The sequence below is a fragment of the Peromyscus eremicus genome, chromosome 14 (genome assembly GCF_949786415.1).
Source record: "Peromyscus eremicus chromosome 14, PerEre_H2_v1, whole genome shotgun sequence".
In the NCBI taxonomy this organism is placed as follows: Eukaryota; Metazoa; Chordata; class Mammalia; order Rodentia; family Cricetidae; genus Peromyscus; species Peromyscus eremicus.
In genome coordinates this window covers 13,817,589-13,840,281 of record NC_081430.1, presented here as the reverse complement: position 1 = coordinate 13,840,281, position 22,693 = coordinate 13,817,589, and the positions used below count along the sequence as shown (strand labels likewise).

Genomic DNA, 22,693 nt, shown 5'->3' with positions numbered 1-22,693 from the left:
GACTTGAAGATATGGGGTATAAGGAGGAAATAAAATAGTTATAAAAGTGACTATAAATTTTGAAGCTACATTTAGAATATAAGTTGATGACATTAATGAGGAGAGAAATTACTCGGTAATGAACATGCTCTTCCTTAAATAGCTTCAAAAGTAGAGAGAACTTACAACAAAGCTTTAGTTTTAGCTGGTTTCAAAGATAATCATGTGTTTTCCTCTATCTTTTTACATATAGAATTTCTTCAGAGCATTGGTCTAAAAATTCAAGAAGATGAAATAGCTTCTGTATTCTTCCCATATCTAAAACCTACTGACATTCATGTTTTGTTGATATAATTTTCAGGCTTTGCTTTAAACACTGAAATTCAAAAGAAAATGCTTAGAGTATGCTTTTGAACCTTGAGTGTTTCATTAAGTATACAATACACAATTTGTCATTTTTTTCAAGCTTCCTAACTTTGAAGGGATTAATAGTTCAGCTATGCTTAAGCATATACATTCATAGGAACATTATGTTTAGAATAAAAAATGAGAATGAAAAAACACAGTTTTGCAATATTTTATGAACTGATAATGAAGATCAAATCTTGTGAAAAATATGACATTGAGAAAAGTGTATTCACCTTTTTAAAAATGTTTTAATTAAGATGTGTCAAAACTTCACCTTGTCACTTCATAGTTCAGAGCATCTGTGTTATTTTTTTTTCTTCTCTTATACATTACATCCAACTGCAATTTTCCCTCCCTCTTCCCAGCTCCCCTCCTTTACCTTCACTCTTGACTAGATCAACTCTTCTTCAGTTTCTCTTCAAAAAAGAGCAGGCCTCCCAGGAATATCAACTGTACATGGTATAACAAGTTACAATAAGACTAGGCACAAATCCTCACAGGAATTGGTGTTTCTTAAGCAGGACTCCTATTCCAGTCATCTGGGAGGCAGACAGGGAGAATCAACAGTGGAGACAGGCTGGAGACCAAATAGGAGTTGAAAGTGAGAGTCCTGTAGATGAGGCAATAACGGATAAGGCACCTGTCTGGACTTGGCACACAAACTTGCTCTGAAAACCCTCAACTGATTTGGTTTCCTTGGAGCATCCTTTGTACATTCAGTTAATACCATTTTTGTTGTCCATGTGCCAAGTGTTATGGATGTTATTGTTACAGCCTATCCAAGAATCCCATGGTTAGTAGAACTTGGATAGAACCTAACTGATAGATGGAACAGAAAGGGGCCTGATTTGGAGTACTAGACCAGGGGTACAGTTATATATATATATATGTGTGTGTGTGTGTGTGTGTGTATACACACATATATATTATACATACATACACACACACATATATATATATATATATATATATATATATATAGAGAGAGAGAGAGAGAGAGAGAGGGGGGGGGGTGTTCAGTATACTGAAAATTAGTATTCATTCTTGGTTTCTATAAAATATGGGAAAGTTGTTTTTGCTTTTCTTTGTTTTGGTCACTTAAGGAATTTGTACTTATAGATCCAACCTCTTCAAAGATATAAATTGAAGAATTTGATGGATTATAAATCTGCTAATGAATTTTTAATCCTAGAAAATTTATGATTAAATGAATATTCTAATGAAAGTCTGTTAAGAAGTCAAATTCATGATTATAAATGACTTAAATATTGATTCAAGTCAGGCCACACTGCACAGCAAATCCACTTGTGTGGGTGCCTAGTTGTGGTGACTCTGTAGTGACAAAGCTATACTCTGGCTTTGCCCTTCTCATAATATCTTTAGAAATTTATAAAAGAGATTGAAGTAATTCCTTCAGTTTAAGAAAAGGGAAGAAGTGCTGGCTCGAAGTAAGAAAGACAAGGCTGGAGCTTCAGTTTTTAAATCAGTTTCTATTTAGCTTTCTTTGTGGAAGCTGCCAGGACTTCCACAGTGCCAGGACTCCCTTCAAAGATCTTTCCAGTAATGGTAGCATTGTGGATTCTAGGGCTTTTAGATCTCCTGTAACCTCATGCCCACATGATGGCCCATAGGCCCATAGGCCCATGAACACATATATTCCACGGCCACTTTAGCCAAAGACAAGAGACAACTAAAATTGGCTCTGTATGGTAAGAAAAAGACTTTAACAGATAACAAATGGCCTGGTTGGTTTTTTGTTTGTTTTTTTCAACTTGACGCAACCTAGAGTCATTTGGGAAGGACTCTAAACTGAGAAAATGCTCCCACAAGATAGGCTTAATCAGTGCTTAGTCAGTTGGTGGGCCCATCCCGTAGACGGTGATGCCACCCCAGGCAGATGGTTCTTGGTAGAATAAAAAAGGAAACTGGGCAAGCCAGTAGGCAGCCGTCCTCCATTGCTTCAGCTCCAGTTTCTATCTCGACTTTCTAGGATGATGGACTGCAAATTATAAGAAGAAATGAAACCCTTTCTTCCTAAAAAAAAAAAAAAATGATTCAAGTGATTATGAAAATTAAGTATGTAATGCCTCTAGCAATTTTATTAACAATATACAACACAGTAATTGCATTTTTGGGGGTGTGGGTGAAACAGAGTCTCACTCTATAGCCCAGGCTGGGTTAGAACTCTTTATGTAACCAAAGCTGAACTTGTATCTGAGTGCACTCTTACCTACATCTTGCTGAGTGTTGTGGTTACAGGTATGAGCCAGCATGTCCACCTAATAATTGAACGTCTAGCTTCTTGAGAGGTAACAACATATTATTATGATTTATCTTTCTTCAGTATTGTTGTAAAAAATAGCTTACAAAATCTCCCATTCAAGATGGAAGATCAAGCTTTTGGAACTATGAGTTTTTCAAAACTAAGAATAAAAACAAGACATTAGGCTTGAAAGAAGAAGAGGTAGGCACACTCACAGAATTAAAGGATGTGTATAATCAGTATACAATGAATAAATTAAAAAGAAATGTGAGATATTTGTGTGGCAATGCTAAAGTTGTGAACCTTGAGCTCCATGTCCTTGAGCTCAAACCTTGAGCTCCTTATTCCCTTTGTCTTACTTCTTTCTTTCTTTCCTCCCATTCTCTTTCTCTCTTCTTTACTTCTCGCCTTTTCTGACATTTTATACTTGATGACATTATATGTTATCTATGGTTTGTTGGAATTCCATGATAGTAGAACAATGTAGAATGAACTTTCACAGTGAAAAGAGAGTTTTAACCTAATTCATAGGATGGTGTCAGTAAGATCTGCCTAAGAGCAAGCTGCTTCAAAAACTCTGGGGGTTAGATGGTATCACTGGGCCTTGCATTCCTTTTTCACCTATGAAAGGGATGGTGCTTTGGAGATTAATCAGTATTAACAGCTATATGACAGGTTATTTACTTGCCTGACACTCTTACTAATTCTTGGGCTTGATAATAGCGTTTCTCCCTTATGACACAGAAGAATTTTTAAATGATTGACATTAAATGTTATTACAGTGTAAGTGGGCTCAGAATTAATTTTAATCAAATGGTGATGGAAGGGTTTGCATGAATCAGGAGCATTGCTTGAATATTGAACTATATTTTTGTAATACAGAGAACTAGCAATTTAAATTTCATTGCACAATAATCATTTTATTCAGTTACATATCACACAGAGCAAGAGATAAGTTAAGCTTATTACATTTCAAAAGCATTTCATTGAGCTGTTAAGTATGAATGTTTAAGGATGTCAAAGGACTCAATGATAGTAGATCATTTCTGAACTTTTCCTGTCCTTCCATCCCTGACCTCACACCCTGTGCTGTCTTGTTATCATCAGCAGCACAGCAGGTATTTATACATGAGAGATGGAGTCTGGAGAGATAACTCAGCAGTTAAGAGCACTTCCTGTTTTTCAAGAGATCCCTAGAATGCAGCACCCAGATCGGGCAACTCACAGTCATCTGTACCTCCACTTTTGGGGGATCTGGCATTTTCTTTTGGACTCCTTGGGCATGTATGGCATATACTCATACAGGCATGCACTGATATAAATAAACACAGAAACACACATATACACATGTGCATGCACAAATAAAGATAAATCTTTAAAAAAAATCTTTGCACTGTTATGTTTAAAAATGTATTTGTTTTGAGTTTATTCTCATTTTTGACATGTATTAATGCTCATACAAGTATTTCTCATGTTTATTGTGATCTCATATCTTTTTAGAAGCTAATTTTTATGGTACTATAAATTATTTGACTTGGTGTTTTATTTATACTTCACAAAGAGTATGTTTTATTTTTATATAGAACACTGAATGTTCTGAGATGTTCATAATACAACCAGATTAAAATTAATGTAATTAATAGGAACAATTGAACATGTAGCAGAACTAATAATGAGTAATGCTACTTATAAAAACCTTTATTACAGAAAAGCCCAGAGTCTCTTATATCCCCAAAATCATTTAAAGATAACAGCAGCTTTCATTTACTTTAATTAAGCACTTGATTCTTAGCTCTTTGTTTTATACATTTAGCTTATAGCAGTCTAAAATAAATGTAAGCTTATTGTAGTATCAAAAAGGAAATACAAATGGTAGTTTATTGTATAAAAAACGACTCCCATATACAAGTGAAATGAGTAATAGGTTTTAATGTTAAAATATCAATATTTCATATTAATTTTTTTTTTTTGGTTTTTCGAGACAGGGTTTCTCTGTGTAGCTTTGCGCCTTTCCTGGAACTCACTTGTTAGCCCAAGCTGGCCTCGAACTCACAGAGATCCGCCTGGTTCTGCCTCCCGAGTGCTGGGATTAAAGGCGTGCGCCACCACCGCCCGGCTCAATATTTCATATTAATTTTAACCCTGTAATCATAGGAACAAACGGATAAAATGAAAAATTTAAAATCATTTTGTTTTATATGTATGGGTACTTTGCCTGCATGTATGTCTGTGCATCATGTGTGGGCAGTGCCTTTGGGGAGCCAAAGGAGGTTGGTAGCTCCCCTGGAACTGGAGTTACAGGTGGTTGTGAACTACCATATGGGTTTTGGGAATTTAACCTGGGTCCTTTGAAAGAACAGCCAGTGCTTTTAACTAATGAGCCATCCTTCAAGCTGCTGAAATATAATTTTTCTAAAAGTCAGAAAGTGCAATTTTGCCTAAAAAATACATAAAATTTATTAATTTTGCATAATAATATTTAATCAGAAAAAAAAGCAAGACACAATACCTTTGAAGTTCATACAAAACTTGCTTTTAGGCATAATGTTTTCCTTTAAAATGAGCTTAATCCGCTAGCCTGGGAGTGCTCGGAGAGAAGCGGGTTGTTGGTGGCCGGTTCGGAAACGTTGCTTGGGCGAACACGAGATGACGGGTTCGAACGAGTTCAAGCTGAACCAGCCACCCGAGGATGGCATCTCCTCGGTCAAGTTCAGCCCCAACACCTCCCAATTCCTCCTGGTCTCTTCCTGGGATACATCTGTGCGCCTCTACGATGTGCCCGCCAACTCCATGCGACTCAAGTACCAGCACACTGGTGCTGTCCTGGACTGCGCCTTCTATGATCCAACGCATGCCTGGAGTGGAGGATTAGATCACCAACTGAAAATGCATGATTTGAACACTGATCAAGAAAATCTTGTCGGAACCCATGATGCCCCTATCAGATGTGTGGAATACTGTCCGGAAGTGAATGTGATGGTTACTGGAAGTTGGGATCAGACAGTTAAACTGTGGGATCCCAGAACTCCTTGTAATGCTGGGACCTTCTCTCAACCGGAAAAGGTGTACACCCTGTCAGTGTCCGGGGACAGACTGATTGTGGGTACAGCAGGCCGCCGAGTGCTGGTGTGGGACTTGAGGAATATGGGCTATGTGCAGCAGCGCAGGGAATCCAGCCTGAAGTACCAGACTCGCTGTATCCGTGCCTTCCCAAACAAGCAGGGTTATGTGTTGAGCTCTGTTGAAGGCCGAGTGGCGGTGGAATACTTGGACCCAAGCCCCGAGGTTCAGAAGAAGAAGCTTTCAAGTGTCACCGGCTAAAAGAAAACAACATTGAGCAGATTTACCCAGTCAACGCCATTTCCTTTCACAATATCCACAATACGTTTGCCACAGGTGGTTCTGATGGATTTGTAAATATTTGGGACCCGTTTAACAAAAAGCGACTCTGTCAGTTCCACCGCTACCCTACTAGCATTGCGTCTCTTGCCTTCAGTAATGACGGAACTACGCTCGCAATAGCGTCGTCATATATGTATGAAATGGACGACACGGAGCACCCTGAAGATGGTATCTTCATTCGCCAAGTGACAGATGCAGAAACAAAGCCCAAGTCCACGTAATCAGCTGGTGGAAGTTGTCTCTATGTGGAAGGAAAGCTTTGCCTCCTAGAAACACTTGCTTCCCCCCCCCCCCCAGGGCTGCGTCTAGTCATTGGACACTCCGTCTAGTATGTGGATTTCTCTGTTTCCTGTTAACAGAACTGTCTCTGTGTCCTCCGTAATTGTGTGGGGTGGGGAGGCTTCGTGCCCTTGTACAGTAGTCGAGTTCTCCTGTCCCTAAGCAAGCCCTGTTGCTGTTAGTGTTACAGTTCTTTGTAGCACAATCTAAAACTGTTCATATTTTTCTGCTGTCTAATAAATCAGAGTTTGGAACTTTAAAAAAAAATAAAATAAAATAAAATAAAATGAGCTTAAAATTAATTCAAATGTGTGTTTCTGCAGATCTGATGGTAAAGCACTAAAATTTTGGTTCATTTTTATGTTGTCTCAGCTGAATTAGACTAAACATTTGGATTATTTATTTTGAGTTTAGTTCTAAGTAAACAAGACAAATCACTTTTAGAATGATACGTTAGTGTTAAATTAGAAGAAGGCATTCTTTGAGCTTTGCAAATGAATTAAAGGCTAAACTGGAGGCAAGATTATAAAAAAAACCCTTGCATTCTGATATTAGGTGTACTGGATCCTCATTAAATGTATTTGTGTGTCCTTTGTTAGTCAGATTTCTGTCACTGTGAGAAGACAACTGAGATAATCGCCTTAAAACATAGAAAGCTGTATTTTGGTCACAGTGCCAATGGTTTCTCTCCATGGTTAATAGGCCTTTGGCTTCTCCTGGCACAGTACAGCATGGTGGGAGCTACTGGGTCACAAGCTGGAGATGTTTAGCACGTGTGCCTATGAAGAACATTGTAAGTTACAGCACACCCCATTTCAGAGTGTCATTAGAAACTAAGATAATGACTTTTTACTCTGTCTCTTTGTTTCTCTCTCATGCTCTTAGTTTTTTAACCCTCAAAAAATATCTTAATGGGTAAATAATAATTCCTTCATTTTCTGGCTGAGAAATATTAAAAGCACTTGAACACTAAATGTTTCAGGTATAAAACAAAAATCTAGTCAATAAAGACTAAAGCTTTGCCTGAACTATAGGCATACACTAAATAAAATGCCCAAACTTCAGATAATTTCCCAGTGTGCTTCCAGAGCGCTCGAATCACCTTTGAATTAGTAAGCATATTTTGTTCTGGAAGGCAGCTGTGCTTGTTATATCCCTCCCATTGTTTGAGACCTGAACTCTCACCTTGTTTCCCAACCCCAGATGATCCTCTGGTGCCTTGCATACTTGATCTTTCAACTAGGGGGAATGAGTAAGGTCACTAATAACTTGTATTGTTAAGATCTTTAAAAATGAAGTCAGAGTACTAGAAATTCAAAAAGTACTGGAAAATGTTTAACAAAGAGACAGGGAGGAGAAGAGACTGAGACAAAGGGGAAGGAAACCAGAGTGAATGAAGGAGGGAGGGAGACAGAGATAGACAGATGGGGAGAGAGAGAGTGAGAGAGAGAGGGAGAGGAGAGGGAGGGAGGAAGGGAGGGAGAGGGCAAATGAGCATGCTCATAAAGGGTAAAGAAAAAAGAGTGAAATAGAAAGAAAATAAAAGTAGGAATAATAAGATGAAGATAGAGGATAGACCTCCTGGCCCCTTTTCTATGGATTTTAAGATTGCCCAGGACAGTAAGTAGGGATCATAAATGTATACTAAACCACACAAAATTTACTTTCATTGCTTGTATTTCATGAATCAGTGAGTGTTGAATAAAAAATTATTAAGAAATTCTGGTCTCAAGTAATCAAATTATTTTATATTTATCTAAAATAATATATAATACCTGTATGTGTACATCTATATATTTTAAAAGATATTATCCCACCTGGGCTGGCAATCTTCCCCACAAGAGCCATATGCTACCTACCAAAATCCCCAGTACCAGTAGGGACTGGAGGAAGGTCTGAATGAGTGAAATCCTGAGCATTGTTGACATGGTCATGGCCATGTTGAGGACTCCCAGGCATTGGGCCCATTGGTTACTGACAAAGCCATTGTACATATGGGACAAACTCAAGTGGGGTGTTAACACTTGCCTTGGAGGTTCCAATATGAATGTTAATGAGTGAATGACCATTGTGTGCAAAGGCAAGCAACCACAGCATCCTCTCTTATAACCTGAGACTGCAGAGACCTCATACACAGACTAGTTAACCTCTCTCCCTATGTTGTACCCAACATGCATGCAGAAATTCTGGATTAGGGAGGTGGCAGACTCTCACATTATCCCAGTTTTACTGTACATGTATCTGTGTGTCTGTCCCTTCTTCATTATCTCATTACCAGTAGTCAGGGTTCCAGGATCCAAACCACATAGGTCAATACTAGGCATGAGAAAACTGTGTTCAGATTGTTGGTTAGTAGTTCAGGTGACTTCCAAAATAATATAGACTATTGCTGTTGCCCTTGGTTCCCTTTCAGAGATTGAGGGTAAGAAAGTCCCTGTTGCTGAAGACACCACACACTTAGGACATAGAACTCAGAAGATTTAAGTTTGATCTAACCTGAAGGTCTCCTTCCTGTGGTCTAGATTTCATAGTAGCAGAAAGTAGCATGCAAGCTGCTAAGGGAATAAGCAATCAGTAGTCCTCCCCAGCTGAGATGCTCATGAAGCACAACTCTGATTAGCATTCCAAGATCCTAAAGGTAAAATAATGGCACTCATGTCTTGGCAGTAACCAACAGCTCTTTAATTGAATTTAAGGCCTACTGATCAGGAGGAAAAGCTTTATACTAAAAATTTAGTGAAATATCTCGGACTAGTGAAGTCACGTATCTTAGAAGCAAACTTGTTACTGATACTTAATTAAAGCCTGGGTAATTCCAGCTACATTCTAAAACCTCTCTTTATATCCACAGATAACTGTAGTTCTCATTCCTCATCTAAGAATGTTCTCTTTACAGCAAATAGAGACCATTACAGAAAACCACACTGAACACAAGGCAGGGATCAATGGATAGTAGGGAGCCCTGCCACAACACATATATCTTCAAAAGATCTCCTGCACCTAAGGTCCAGGGAACATCCAGAGGCAACAGTATGATTGTAGGAGCCAGAGGACTACAATGCCTCTCAGAGATAGTGCATCCTAGAAATGACTACCTAAACAAGATGTGAACAATGACAGTATCAGTAGAAAAGCTAATGTGGGAAGGGATCTCAAGGAGTCTCATCCCTAGGTAAAGAACTATATGCAACTAATGACTTCTGAGAGAGAATTGGCCATTCCCAGGAATGAGCCCCCTAAATGGATTTTCCAGTACAAGTAATTTGCAATGAATTCATATATACTTGAATAGCAAACATAGACTCAACAGGTTGTGTGTGTGTGTGTGTGTGTGTGTGTGTGTGTGTGTGTGTGTGTGTGTAATATTAATAAAGAAAAACAAGCCATCCATTTGAAAGGGAGATGGGGGCCATGGGGAGGATTACAGGAAAGGGACATGGAGGGGTTGGAGGGAGAATAAGGAAGGTGGAAAATGATATATACTTTAATTAAAATGTTAATTAAAATAAGAAAACTTATAGATGTTTTTCTGATGGAACTTGCAGCCTTGAGTAATAGTTGAAGGCTATCTGTAGCACAGTGAAACAGCACTGGTTTGCATTGGCAATACTTCCAAGCTGAGAGAGAGAGAGCTACCTGCAGCCTGTGAATGTCAACCTTGATTTTATTCATAGCAAGGACTTTCAAGCTTTCATATTCTACTCCATGAGGCGCTGCTAAGCTGATGTGCCTTTTAAGAAATAACTTTTGCTCTTTTGAGGATACATGTCAAATATTTCATCTAAGGCAGGCTAATTTACCACTTCACTGATCTTGTTAGCTAATTAAATTACATTGCTTAAGCATACCCTTCATAGTCCTGGTTAATTGTTAGAAATGATTTTTAAAGGATATACAAATACTTAAGACAAGTAAATATAAAAACAACACAGACATAGGTTTTTCAAATTACAGACTGACATATTTCAAAGTAACACTTAGTAAATGTTATTAGTACATTATTGAATATCTACAATAGTGAATTATACTAATAGACATTAAAGAATAAATGAAGTTAAAATTCTTAGGTACAGAAAAAGTTGGGGAATATATAATGAAAGATGAGACTTCAACATGAATAAGCTATATGAAAATCTTTAGATATAGAAAATAAAAGATTTAGTGTTAGTTTGGAACACTGAGAGAATGGAAAGAAGGGGAAGAAAACATTGAAATTGAAATAATCACAAAACTATCCAAAAGTCAGCATTTAGGCCTTTTCCTCAAGATTTTACTTTTATGTGTAAGGTTTTGAAAAGAAAGGTATTTAACATTCCCATGGATGCATCAATGAATCACCCACCACTTTTACTTTCATTGATGTATCATTGCATACCATTGAAAAAGATGTTCACTGAAACCTCAAGATTTTAATTTTGTGAGCTCTCGCTTTCTCTCTCTCTCTCTCTCTCTCTCTCTCTCTCTCTCTCTCTCTCTCTCTCTCTCTCTCTCTCTCTTGCTGTGTGTGTTATTTGTGGAAGTATTTTTAATGGGCTCCTTAATTTTGCTTGGCTATGTTTCTCATGGAAGTTATGGCTAGTATTGGCTAGTATCATAAAGAAACATAATTCAACATTTAGATATAATTCCCATCTACTGTGAGCAGTATTTGGCAGAGAAATTGCTCACCATTTGCATACATTGAGAATTCTGTGTTTATTTTGACCCGAAAGTAACAGAGGATCATAAACTGGGAGAATTAGAGGGAGAATTTCAGATTATTTAGTGTGTGGATTCTAGTTCAACATTACATTTTACAGCAATTTAGTGAAAAGGAAAACAAAACCAAACATGAGCAAAATGGACTAATCTGCTTTTTTTTCTCAATAGGAAATCTCTGAATTAGCAACATTTTTATAAAGATTTTTGGTTTTTTTCCATTCTCTTTTGAAGTTAGATAGAAAAAGAAACAATAAAATACTGCGCTTTGTACTTTCATATACATACACACACACACACACACACACACACACACACACACACATACACACACACACACATATCAGAATTCCAAATTCTGCTATAGTGCAAACTGTTCCTTTTCTCCTTTAATGGTGTTGATCTGTAGCTAGACAGAGAAGTAAATAATTCTCAAGTGCTCTGGGGCACAGATCTAGTGGCCTTCCCCTGTCAGAGGGAGAAGCCCTACACACCAATGGAACTTATTCTCCAAGTGCAGTGTCCTTTCCTCTTCCCTGGGCCTCAATTTCTCAGCATTTCTGACAGATTCTATTTGAACAATTTTAATTGTATACTCTTTGAACTATTTGAGTTCCTGTCTCTTGAATCCATCTGAAAGTCTGGAAATTGTAGCTGTTTTTGAAAAATGAAAGTTGAAAACATCTAGAGTCATGATTAGTAAAGTCTCTTATTGAGTGATAAAAACAAAAAACAAAACTATAGACTGGTCTAAAAACAAATTCCCAACAAACACCAACAAAAAATTCATTGACTTAGAACTCTTTTTGATAACAAAACAAGACAGAAAATTTTCTTTTCTTTGAAAGGGGATATTAAAATTGAAGTTGAAACCAAGGGACAATCTTTTAGTTGTCATATTTTAAATCTTATCTGTCACTAATTTAAACAATAGGTCTGAATTTATTACTAGAGAAGTGTTTCACAGCATACTCTAAGTTAACATCCAGAACTGCCTACGGTCGACTCTGGCAATGTTGGTTTCTCTTTCTGTATAGAGAACAGTACATAGAAGTAATTATGCCCAATGAACACTAATTTTCTATTATTTCTTTGTGAAAATTATGAATACATATCCATTTTGCATCGAAATCAAATGCTTTCTGAATTTTGATTTTATTATAAATTATGACAAGATCACATTTCTCTTTGTTTTCTGCTCTTAGCTAATGAAAAAGGGTAGGAGAAAGTACTCAAAATTTCTTTCATCTCATGGTTATTCTAGCCCAGGTTAGAGATTAACAAATGTAAAAATGCATTAAATATCGAAATTTTTCTTCTGCTTTCATGTCTGTGAAGTAAGTCAGCAAACTACACAACTGTGTCTCATTAACAAAGTAGTCTTCTCATTGCAAGAAGTGACACTGAAGATTTTCAGTTTGAATACAAAACCTGAAGGTATGGGAATCCGTATGTAAGAACATGTGTATCTACATTTTCTAAAATGATCACTTAAATACCTTCACTCACTATAAAAAACTGTTCTCTCATTCTTTCCACAGAGTAATCCTTACTCAAGGCAAGGAGTTACTATGACACAGGGCACTTCTGATGTTTCCAAAGTCACTATCCTTCTCACAAGGATGTTTTTCTTAAGGTATAAAAAATACATAGTATAAGATATTCATAGACTTATTTTAAAATAAATGTGAGGTTTAGTTTCTATAGTAAACTCTGATTTAGCTTACCATAAGTTCTAAATAATATACATGTTAAAAAATTTTCTTCTCTGGGCAGTGGTGGCACTCATCTTTAATCAACACTCAGGAGGCAGAGGCAGATGGAGCTCTATGAGTTGGAGGGCAACCAGGTCTACAAAGTAACTTCCAGGACAGCCAAGGATACACAGAGAAACCCTGTCTCAATAATAATAATAATAATAATAATAATAATAATAATAATAATAATAATAATAATTGTTTTCTTCATGTGAACATGATAATTGTGTTCTATAATTCCATGGAGAAACTAACTAATACAAGTTCTTGTGGTTTCAGGATAAATCTATTACCCTTTGGCTTCAACTAATGGCAAAGGCAGAAAGTGGACAAAGGTATTTCTGGCAATTCTGGTTTTTGCCTACACACTTAGTTCTTTATCCCCTGCTGTTAGACCTCAGGCTCTGTCCTTGATAGATATAACAATGTATCTATATATCTAAATGTGACAATTTGGGCCAGCCTGAATATATACCATGTATTGTCTTTTGCTTTCCCCATTGTTGCTTTATCTCCTTATATTTCTTTTTTTAAATTGTCCAATTATCGTTGTTCCTTTCCATGCTTTCTTTCCTAGAAGTTTATGGGTTTCATCTCACAAGATTAATAAGGATCTTCCAAACCTTATTAATGCCACCCCATCCTTCCTTTTATTTGTTAGTATCAGTATTAACAACAATTACATACATGCAAAGATGCAGACATTCATGCTGGGTTTCAATTTTATATCCTCCACTATAATGATTTACTACTTCGTTCTATTCTAACTCTGTTCTCTCATTCTGCACAGGATTACACAGCTTTAATTCCAGTCATTTCCCAAGATTGTTGTATGCAACTGTTCCTTATACCACCTGAATTCCAAAATGTGGATGCTAGGGTCCTTGATGATTGTAACTCAGATTTTAAATCAATGCAGTGCTATCAGTGTTTATTAGATTTATGCTTTCGATAATAGCTTAACAATGACCTGATGAATGATTGAGCTTGTGTTTGTAATGTAGGCTGTGTAGGTATCTCTGTTAGTGGGGAACAGAACTTGGTGTCCTGTGCATGAGCGTCCCTTGGCTCCTCCAGCTCTGTTGCCATCTAGGGCTCATACTGCAGGCCTTCCATGTTGAATCCCCCCACCACATCCCCAGCTCCGTTCTGCCTGTTCTATTAGTTTCTTCTTCCTGTATACTTTTGTTGTGTGTTTGTTTTAAAAAAGGGTCGCTCTAGTTCCAAGCTTCACCTACTACTTCAAATTTCTCCTCAGCCCTTTCATATTCCAAACTTATTATGATAAAATACTAATTTCAGGGCATTCTTTAAAGAAGAATCTTTAAAACATTTGGGAGGAAGCAATCAGTGAAATACTGTTTAGAAAATTGCAAGTTCTTCACCCAAACTGCCAATCAAAAATAAAATATCAGCACTATTCTAATTTCTCCCTTTCAAAGGTGTCTCTTCTTCAAATTAATATGCTTGAAGTTTCTAACAACTTAATGCCACTCTTCTGTCAGAGAGAGAAAAGTTAAAATAATTTACATATTTTTCAAAATCTCAGTTGCTTTTGTTTCAAGTCAAGGTCTAGTTAAGTGTGACCCATTTCCATTTTCCTACTGTTATTTGACTAGTTCTTGCTTCTATATTATTATATTATATATTATGCTGCTATATTTCTCCTTCATTTGCCACTTCTGTGACCTCTCTAGTGTTTCACAGCTGTGCGCACAGTCCCCACCCTTGCTGGTCCATTCATTCAGAGGTACTCCACTGTGCTGCCATTATTTACCTGTCAGTCTGACAGTCACTAGGAAAGATACTGCTCTGAAGTTCTGCTATTTGAAAGAAGTCTCTGGAAGACCACAGAAGACCCTAGACATTATATTTTCAATATTTCTTGTTTAGAGGACAGTGTTTGGAAAAACTGGCTGTCAAGGCAACTGGTGGAAAGAGACCAAGGAAGGAAAGACATGCAGGAATGGGTTAAGTTCACTTTCATAGGGACTTAGTAGACTGAAGTGTGTCCTGGGCAATAGCATGACAGGAGGCTCCAGAATGCCAGGAAAGGAGGAAATGGTTCATGTGCTAAACTGGACAAAGGCATTCTGTGGCCACTGAGAATGCTCCTGGGCTCTCTCACATGTTTTCAACATAAATGTCAGTTAAACACTCTTGCCTGACACAGAACATTATGCTGATTCTGTTAATGACGTTATTTGCTACAGAGCTTGGGATGTGCGCCAGGGTCACCTGGTAGGCATGACGGTTATGATCATGATGGCTGTGGCTGTGTCAAGCTGCATCCCTTATGTATATGAATTAAGAATAGCTTTCATTATTTGAAAAATATTGCTTACAAAGATGTCTATAGAAAAGAAAGGTGTTATGCACTCTAATTTTGACTGTCTAAGGATGCACAATTTAAAAATAATCTTCATGATTGAATTAATTTTAAGGAACATTGCTTACCATTACTATCATAGCTTTATGAAATAGAAATATATTATTAGTTCACATTTATAGCTCAATAGGTAGGTTTTAGTGCAAGTGTTCTTTTGCCTATTTATTTATTTTTGTTAAAATTTATTTTGATTATTTTTCAAACGATGTTTGTATAGAAAGGAGGTATATGTATATAAATGCAGGTACCTTTGGAGGTTAGAGACATCAAATCTCTCTGGAGCTGAGGTGTTTTCTGAGAAATAAGATAATAAATTCAAGAGACTAGTGAAAATAAAGTAGCTTTTAAATTTACTATTCTGAAGTAAGGGATCCCAGCACAGAGAAAAGGCAAAATGGTTAGCTCTAAGCCTGGCACAAGGCAATGCTTTTTAAAGTCCTGGGATCATGAGAAACTCCTGTCCTCTTCTCCTATAGGCCTGGAGTAATGAATAACTTTGAAATTGAGATTGCCCTCCTTTTCTGATGTAGGCATACTTACATAGCTGACTTCTTGTACCTTTCCACCTCTCAAGGTTTTGAGATGAGCAGGTATTAACTGCCAGCTAGAGGAGAGAGGGACCTGGCACCTCCTGCTTATCTGTAACTTGGATATACTCTAAGCACAGCTCATACTGAAAATAGACCATAAATGTCTATTTCCTACATCTGCAAGACAAGCACATGCTCTTTACCACTGAGCCAGCTCCCCAGGACCTATTAATTGTTTATAGTTAAAATAATGAAGAAAGAGTATGTTTAATTGTCATTCAATCATGCTGAAGGGATTTATGATACAGTCTACATTATCAGTCTTATAGTTTCGAAAAATACCCTGATAGGCACTTATTAAGTTTATGAGGTGGTCATTTCTCTTCCTCTTAGTTATATGTCCATAAAGCATCCATGCAAATATACAAACACACATATCTAATCTCTCTATGTATTACATCTTAATTTTGTATGACTGTATCACTTAAATTAGTCAACTTTGAGTGTGCATTTCAATTGATTAGCATTGAAGTTGGGCTCAACTAAGAGTAATTAAACCTGAAACTTGTATTTTGACATTCACTAAGATGGTTCTAATGCAAATCCAGAGCGGAGAAACACTGAAGAAAATGTAGATTAGAATCTAGCAAGCTCTGTGATACATATTACCTTCTATTTCTCTCTGGCTGGCAGGTAGCAAGCATTATGATATAAAGCTAGAGAGAAAAGGGCATTTGGGTACTTGTTAGTCCTGGAAGTGGTTCTGTCATCAACTAGTATTTTTTAAAAAATGGAACTAGGAGTTCTAGGAGTGTAATAATGGAAGCCAAATAAAAATCATCTCCTTATCACTTCTAATACTTGCACATCTCATGCAACAGAGGAGATTTTCATGGTGGCTTCCAATGGGTGTATCCAGAGACCTCGCCTTGGGTGAGACAGTTTGCTTCAAGAAAAGGTTTATTTTTAGAACAGAACAGGGAGGGTGTTTCCTCAGTCACAGATTCAGAAACTAAATATTGGGTGGGCAGGAATGGCAAAAAGCTCTGTCTTGAAAAATCATGAAGGTCTTGCCTAAGTCAGGGCTATTAATGAAGAAGAAATTTATTAATGTTGCTATATGTAAAGATCCCTCTACTCATTAAACATTCTTTGCATTACTTTTGTATAACTGCTTTGTTTAACATAAATCTGGAAATGAATTGCATTATGCACTATCATTCCCCAAACTTTTGGGTAGCAGAATACACAATTGGAATTTTCATATATTGTACTACTGAGCTGCAGGGACAGACAATTTGTAAGCAAAACAGCCACATATCTGCGCAGATCCGTCTGTGGCTTAGAGTGAGTTTGGTTTATCCAAGTAGTCAGAACAGGTATGAAGAAAGATTAAATGTTAATTTTAACTGGAAAGTTTCAAAAATTTGAAATTCCTTGACTCATGGACAGGTAAAATGGAAGAGTATTAAGGCTACCATGAACTGTTGTTAAATAACTTTCTCTTTCCACAAAATTTTGTCTTTTTATGGTAAATTTATAACGGAAAAGTTGGAGTTTTTTTTTTTTGTTTTTTCGAGACAGGGTTTCTATGTGTAGCTTTGCACCTTTCCTGGAACTCATTTTGTAGACCAGGCTGGCCTCGAACTCACAGAGATCCTCCTGCCTCTGCCTCCCGAGTGCTGGGATTAAAGGCATGTGCCACCACTGCCCAGAGGAAAAGTTGTTTAATCGAATGACCACTCTGAACTTGGAGCTTTGCAAATCTCTGCATCATAAATTAATAACGCTTGTTTCTTCCAAAATTTGTAAGATTTTCATTTTCTGCCCTGAAAAAAGATGAGTAAACAACCTTCCAGGTGTTTTCTTAGGGACTGATTTAGCATTTCAGTTCATCACTAATGTTTGTTCCTCATAAACTTGCTTTCACTGGAGTTGGTACTGCTGTTGGTTTTGCATAGTTTAATTTTTTCCTCTGAAAATTTACTAGAAGTTTTGTATAACACTTTCAATCACAAGAGCCTGCTTGTCAGTGGGAGAGTTTGCAGATTCGGGCTTAATGCATTGAGACAGGAGGCAGAGGGCAAGCTTTTGCCTGCAGGGAGTTAATTTACCTTCATCAATAGGTGATTACCTTTCTCCAGCAGCAGCAGAACCATAGGACCCTAATCACTTTTGCTGCTGAAGTCAGCTTCAGAAAACATTCACTGATGCCTGGAAACTACCTGATGCTTGTTTGGGTAAAAATGTTAAAAAGCTCTCGTGCAAACTGCTGTCTCTGAAATTTTACTATCAGACAGAGCCCTTTTGGTTGTTAAGTCAGAATACATACATGACATATGTAAATACTCTGCTGGGATTGCATAGGAAATTAATAATTAGGTGGCTGTTTTTAACTATTAATAAATCTCTAAGGAAACCCTAATATTACACATATACCCATATAATTTTTCCTACTTCAATTTTTGCTCAGTGCTGTATTTATTTTTTCTTCAAAACAGACAATTTTGTACATGATGATCTTTAGGTTCTTCAGTCTTACAAGGTCTGTACATTCTAATCAGCAGTGGTAAGGTAACTACTTTTGCTCAGTATTAACGCATGGACAGATTTCTTTCCATGATGGAAGAGGGACATAACCCTCCTCTAAGTTTTTGAAAATGTTAGAAAATGTTGTATATATAAAGTCATTTCTTGTTTATTGAGGATATAAAGGAAAGCTCTCTCTCTCTCTGTGTGTGTGTGTGTGTGTGTGTGTGTGTGTTTGTGTGTGTGTGTGTGCGCGCGCGCGCGCGCGCGCGCGCACTAAATGTGTGTTTATGTATATGTGAGTATTGGTTCCTTGTGCATGTACTGAATCTGTGTTTGTACATTTGTGTATGAGGGTGTGCATATGCATGTACTCAATGTGTATGTGTTTGTGCATTTGTGTGGGGATGTACATGTGTATAGGGAAGTCACATGTTATTTTTGAACACTTAGTGTTTCTCTCTATTGCTTTCCTCCTTGATTCCTTGAGACAGTGTCTCTTGCTATACCCAGTGCTCACAGATTGATTAGACCTGCTAGCCTGTGAGCTCTAGGGTTTCTCTAGTCACTACATTCCTGGTGGTTGCATTGCAGGACTTTTACATGGGTTCTAGGGATCTGAACTAGGGTCCTCATGCTTGCACAGGAAGCCACTTTTTATGATACAGTAGGAAACTACCGCTATATTAACTTTCAGCAGGCATTACCTCAATCTTTAAAACTGAGTCAAGTCCTTTTAAAACACATGAATATTCTTGATCTGTTGTGATTTCCTATAGGGAAAAAACACATACATTCAATTTTAAGTCATTTTCTTTTCTATTTAGGAAAGAACTTAAATGTCTTATTTTAGTGAGCAGAAAAGCAGACATTACACATGCTGTGATAAAGACACAATTTATTATAATGGTTCTAAGTGATTCCTAAGAATATATAGCATATTCTGGGTAAAGCAGTCAACAGTTACAGTTTGTCAAAGTAAAAAGTGACAGTTTGGAAATCATGCTTGTCTTCTTATATCCATGTGCTACATCAGATATTGTGTTTCTCTCTTTGTAATCTAGAGATTAGAAATCTAATACATTGGTTGATATTGTGTTTCAAGCTTAAATCCTCACACAAAGCCTTTAATACAAGATTATATCCTACTCTTAATTACTAACAAATGTATTTTCTGTGATATTTAAAACTTAGTACAATACTAAAATAATATTTGTAATTCTAATTCAAAAATACTTATGTACAGTTGGGTGTAGCTGGTGAGTGCTTATAATCACAGTGCTTGGGAGGTAAGGGCAGGAAGTTCAGAAGTACAAGATCAACTACATGAAGCTCTATACAACGTGTGTGTGTGTGTGTGTGTGTGTGTTTGCTTGTGTGTGTGCATGCTTGTGGGTGTGTGTATGTGTAGACCTTGTAACTAAAATATTTTTATAGTCTAATGTTTTCTATTAGAGACTTATTTAAAAGAATAAAAGAAGCTCTTTATTTATTTAGAACCAAGGCCTCATTATATAGCTCTTGCTGGCTTGGAAGAATTATGTAAACAATGTTAACTTTTTTTTTGTTTGTTTGTTTGTTTGTTTTTTTGAGACAGGGTTTCTCTGTATAGCTTTGCGCCTTTCCTGGGACTCACTTGGTAGCCCAGGCTGGCCTCGAACTCACAGAGATCCGCCTGGCTCTGCCTCCCAAGTGCTAGGATTAAAAGCGTGCGCCACCACCGCCCGGCGTAAACAATGTTAACTTTTAATTAATGGATATCTGCCTGCCTCTGCCTCATGAGTGCTGAGGTTATAGGTACCTAGTGCCTTGGCTGGCATGGACTTATCTTTTAAACATTATTAACAGAAGTATTTTTTGGAGCATTAATATAATTAAACCTCATAAGAAACCAGAAGATGATTTAAACTCTATATTTGTAATGAAGAAACCAAGTCTTAGAATCAGTTAAATTACTTCTACAAGATTACATACATAAAAAAATCAATGAAAAACTTAAAAGAAAATTCCTTGACTTCTTAGTTCTGCAGCTTGAATTGCAGTACATGGCCCAGCTCTGTGCTGTATATAGGCCCAGAGAGATATGACAGCTTAGTGCTTTCAAGAAACATGTGACAGTCTTGGGTATTTAATCTTTGAAACATTATTGCTTGTAGTTTCAAATCTGCTAAATTCTTTCATTCCATCCAGTCATGTGTATTTGCATAATATATTGGGGTTAGTTTTTGTTGTGTTGGGCGAAGAAAAGAATTATATTATGTAGCATTTGTAGTCAAATATAATTAAAATTCTAAAACTAGGAAAAGCAGAGGTAATATCCCTAACTGTTTCATCAGTGACAAAAGAATGTTAGTGCTGACACTGACAGACTTGTGCCTTTACTGAGCTTTCCCTTTGTATGTTTGATTATATGATTATTTTTTTTGCCATATTACTTGAATGATACCTAAAACACATTCTTGACACATGAGAAACCATGTTGTTGGTGATGATTCATACACTGTGTGTATGATCTCACTTACTGATCCACTGCAAAGCTTTAACAGCTATTAACTGAACACTGTATGTGCCCCAGGAATTGATCTATGAAGACTCAAAAAACAAACAAACAAACAAACACAAAAGCTGATATTCCCTTGCAGAGATTTTTTTTCTGTGAAGTAAGATAGTCAACAGACAACATTGTAACATATGCACCATATGATCATGCAGGCCATAAGGAATTGTAAAAATTGGGAGATGTGCTTGGGCACTAGTGATGGCACTGAGAAGGGTCTCTTTGTTTACTTTGGGTTTTCAGAAAAAAAATAAAGGAAACTACTGCTGTGGGATGGTCTGTATGTCAAATGTGTTGCTGATTGGTCAATAAATAAATCACTGATTGGCCAGTGGCCAGGCAGGAAGTATAGGCGGGACTAACAGAGAGGAGAATTGAGAGAACAGGAAGCTGGGTAGGGAGACACTGCCAGCCACCACGATGAGAAACAGCGTGTGAAGATGCCGGTAAGCCACAAGCCACGTGGCAAGGTATAGATTCATAGAAATGGATTCATTTAAGCTGTAAGAACAGTTAGCAGGAAGCCTGCCACGGCCATACAGTTTGTAACCAATATAAGTCTCTGTGCTTACTTGGTCGGGTCTGAGAGGCTGTGGGACTGGCAGGTGAGAGAGATTTGTCCTGACTGTGGGCCAGGCGGGAAAACTCTAGCTACAAACTACTGAACTCTAAAGATACAAAAGTACAATGAATACACAAAAATTTTATCAAATAAATATAATCAAAGAAATTTAGTGTTTATTTGTAATTACATTAAATCAAGTTGAACATTCTTTTGAATAATATCAATGAATGAAACAGAAACTAGAAAAAAGCTATTAATTAATTGGTCTTATTTTTATTTAGTGTGTGTGTGTGTGTGTGTGTGTGTGTGTGTGTTGTATGCAAGTATGTGCTAGACTGTGTGGGCATATTAGAAACCAGAGGCAAACATGGGGTTGTCTTCTTCAGTCATTCTCCACCTCACTTTCTTTCTTTCTTTTTTTTTTTTTTTTTATACATGATCTCTTACTGACCTTCGAGCTCACCATTTTGTCTAGGCTGGCTGGCTGCTAGTCCATTGCACCCCACATCTCATCTGCTTGACTTTGACCCCCAGAGCTAGAGTTACAGGTATTTATTGCCATACCTGGTATATAATAAGGGTGGTGGGTTTGTAAAGTCACATATCATATTTGACTAGGCGTTGGTTACCCACTGAACTGTCTCCTCAGCACCAAGCCATTACTTTTAGCCAAGAAATAAATATAAAAATCATTATAATAATGTAGCCCAGAGTAAGATGTAGAACTAGGAACTGTAGAAGCATAAGCTAGTTGCTGATTTGATGCAGAGCCAGAAGTATATGGAACAGTCCCCTTTATATTTTAGATGAATGTCTAAAAAGAGACTGTTGTTGTTTTAGGGCTTTTTATTGACAACTAATGTTATATATTAAAAAACATCTTAAATTAAATGATTTGGGCTTTCATTCTTAGTATAAACTAGATGTGATCACAGGCTATTTCAGAAAGGCTGGTTAGATTTGGCCTTGTCCATCTGTTCTGATGCACTAGTATATAATTTGAAATGTTTTTCTCATTAGTTTAGTTCTTGCATCTATTGTAACTAAATTTAATTTTCATCTTAACTATAATTCTATTTTTGTTTTTAATACACTCTCAAAAGATTGGATTATTCAGGTCTTTCCTTGATCAAATTATCATCTGTAATCTAATTCAAGTGTGTCCTTTTCTACCTTTATGAGCTTGTAATTGTTTTGCTTGTCTTTGATGCATATGTTTGTTTGCCTTTTAAATTCTAAAGATGAGTAAGTAAGTATCTTGTGTGTCTCCCTATTCAATAAGAAAACACTAATAAAGTATCAGTTTGTTCTTCACTGTATGCAATCTGGTGCAAATG

General features: G+C 36.9%; 1 pseudogene; it reads left to right on the top strand.

The window, feature by feature from the left end:
- Positions 1 to 5,225: 5,225 nt before the first annotated feature.
- On the top strand, positions 5,226 to 6,334 carry LOC131924249 (mitotic checkpoint protein BUB3-like; annotated as a pseudogene).
- The last annotated feature ends 16,359 nt before the right edge of the window (positions 6,335 to 22,693 follow it).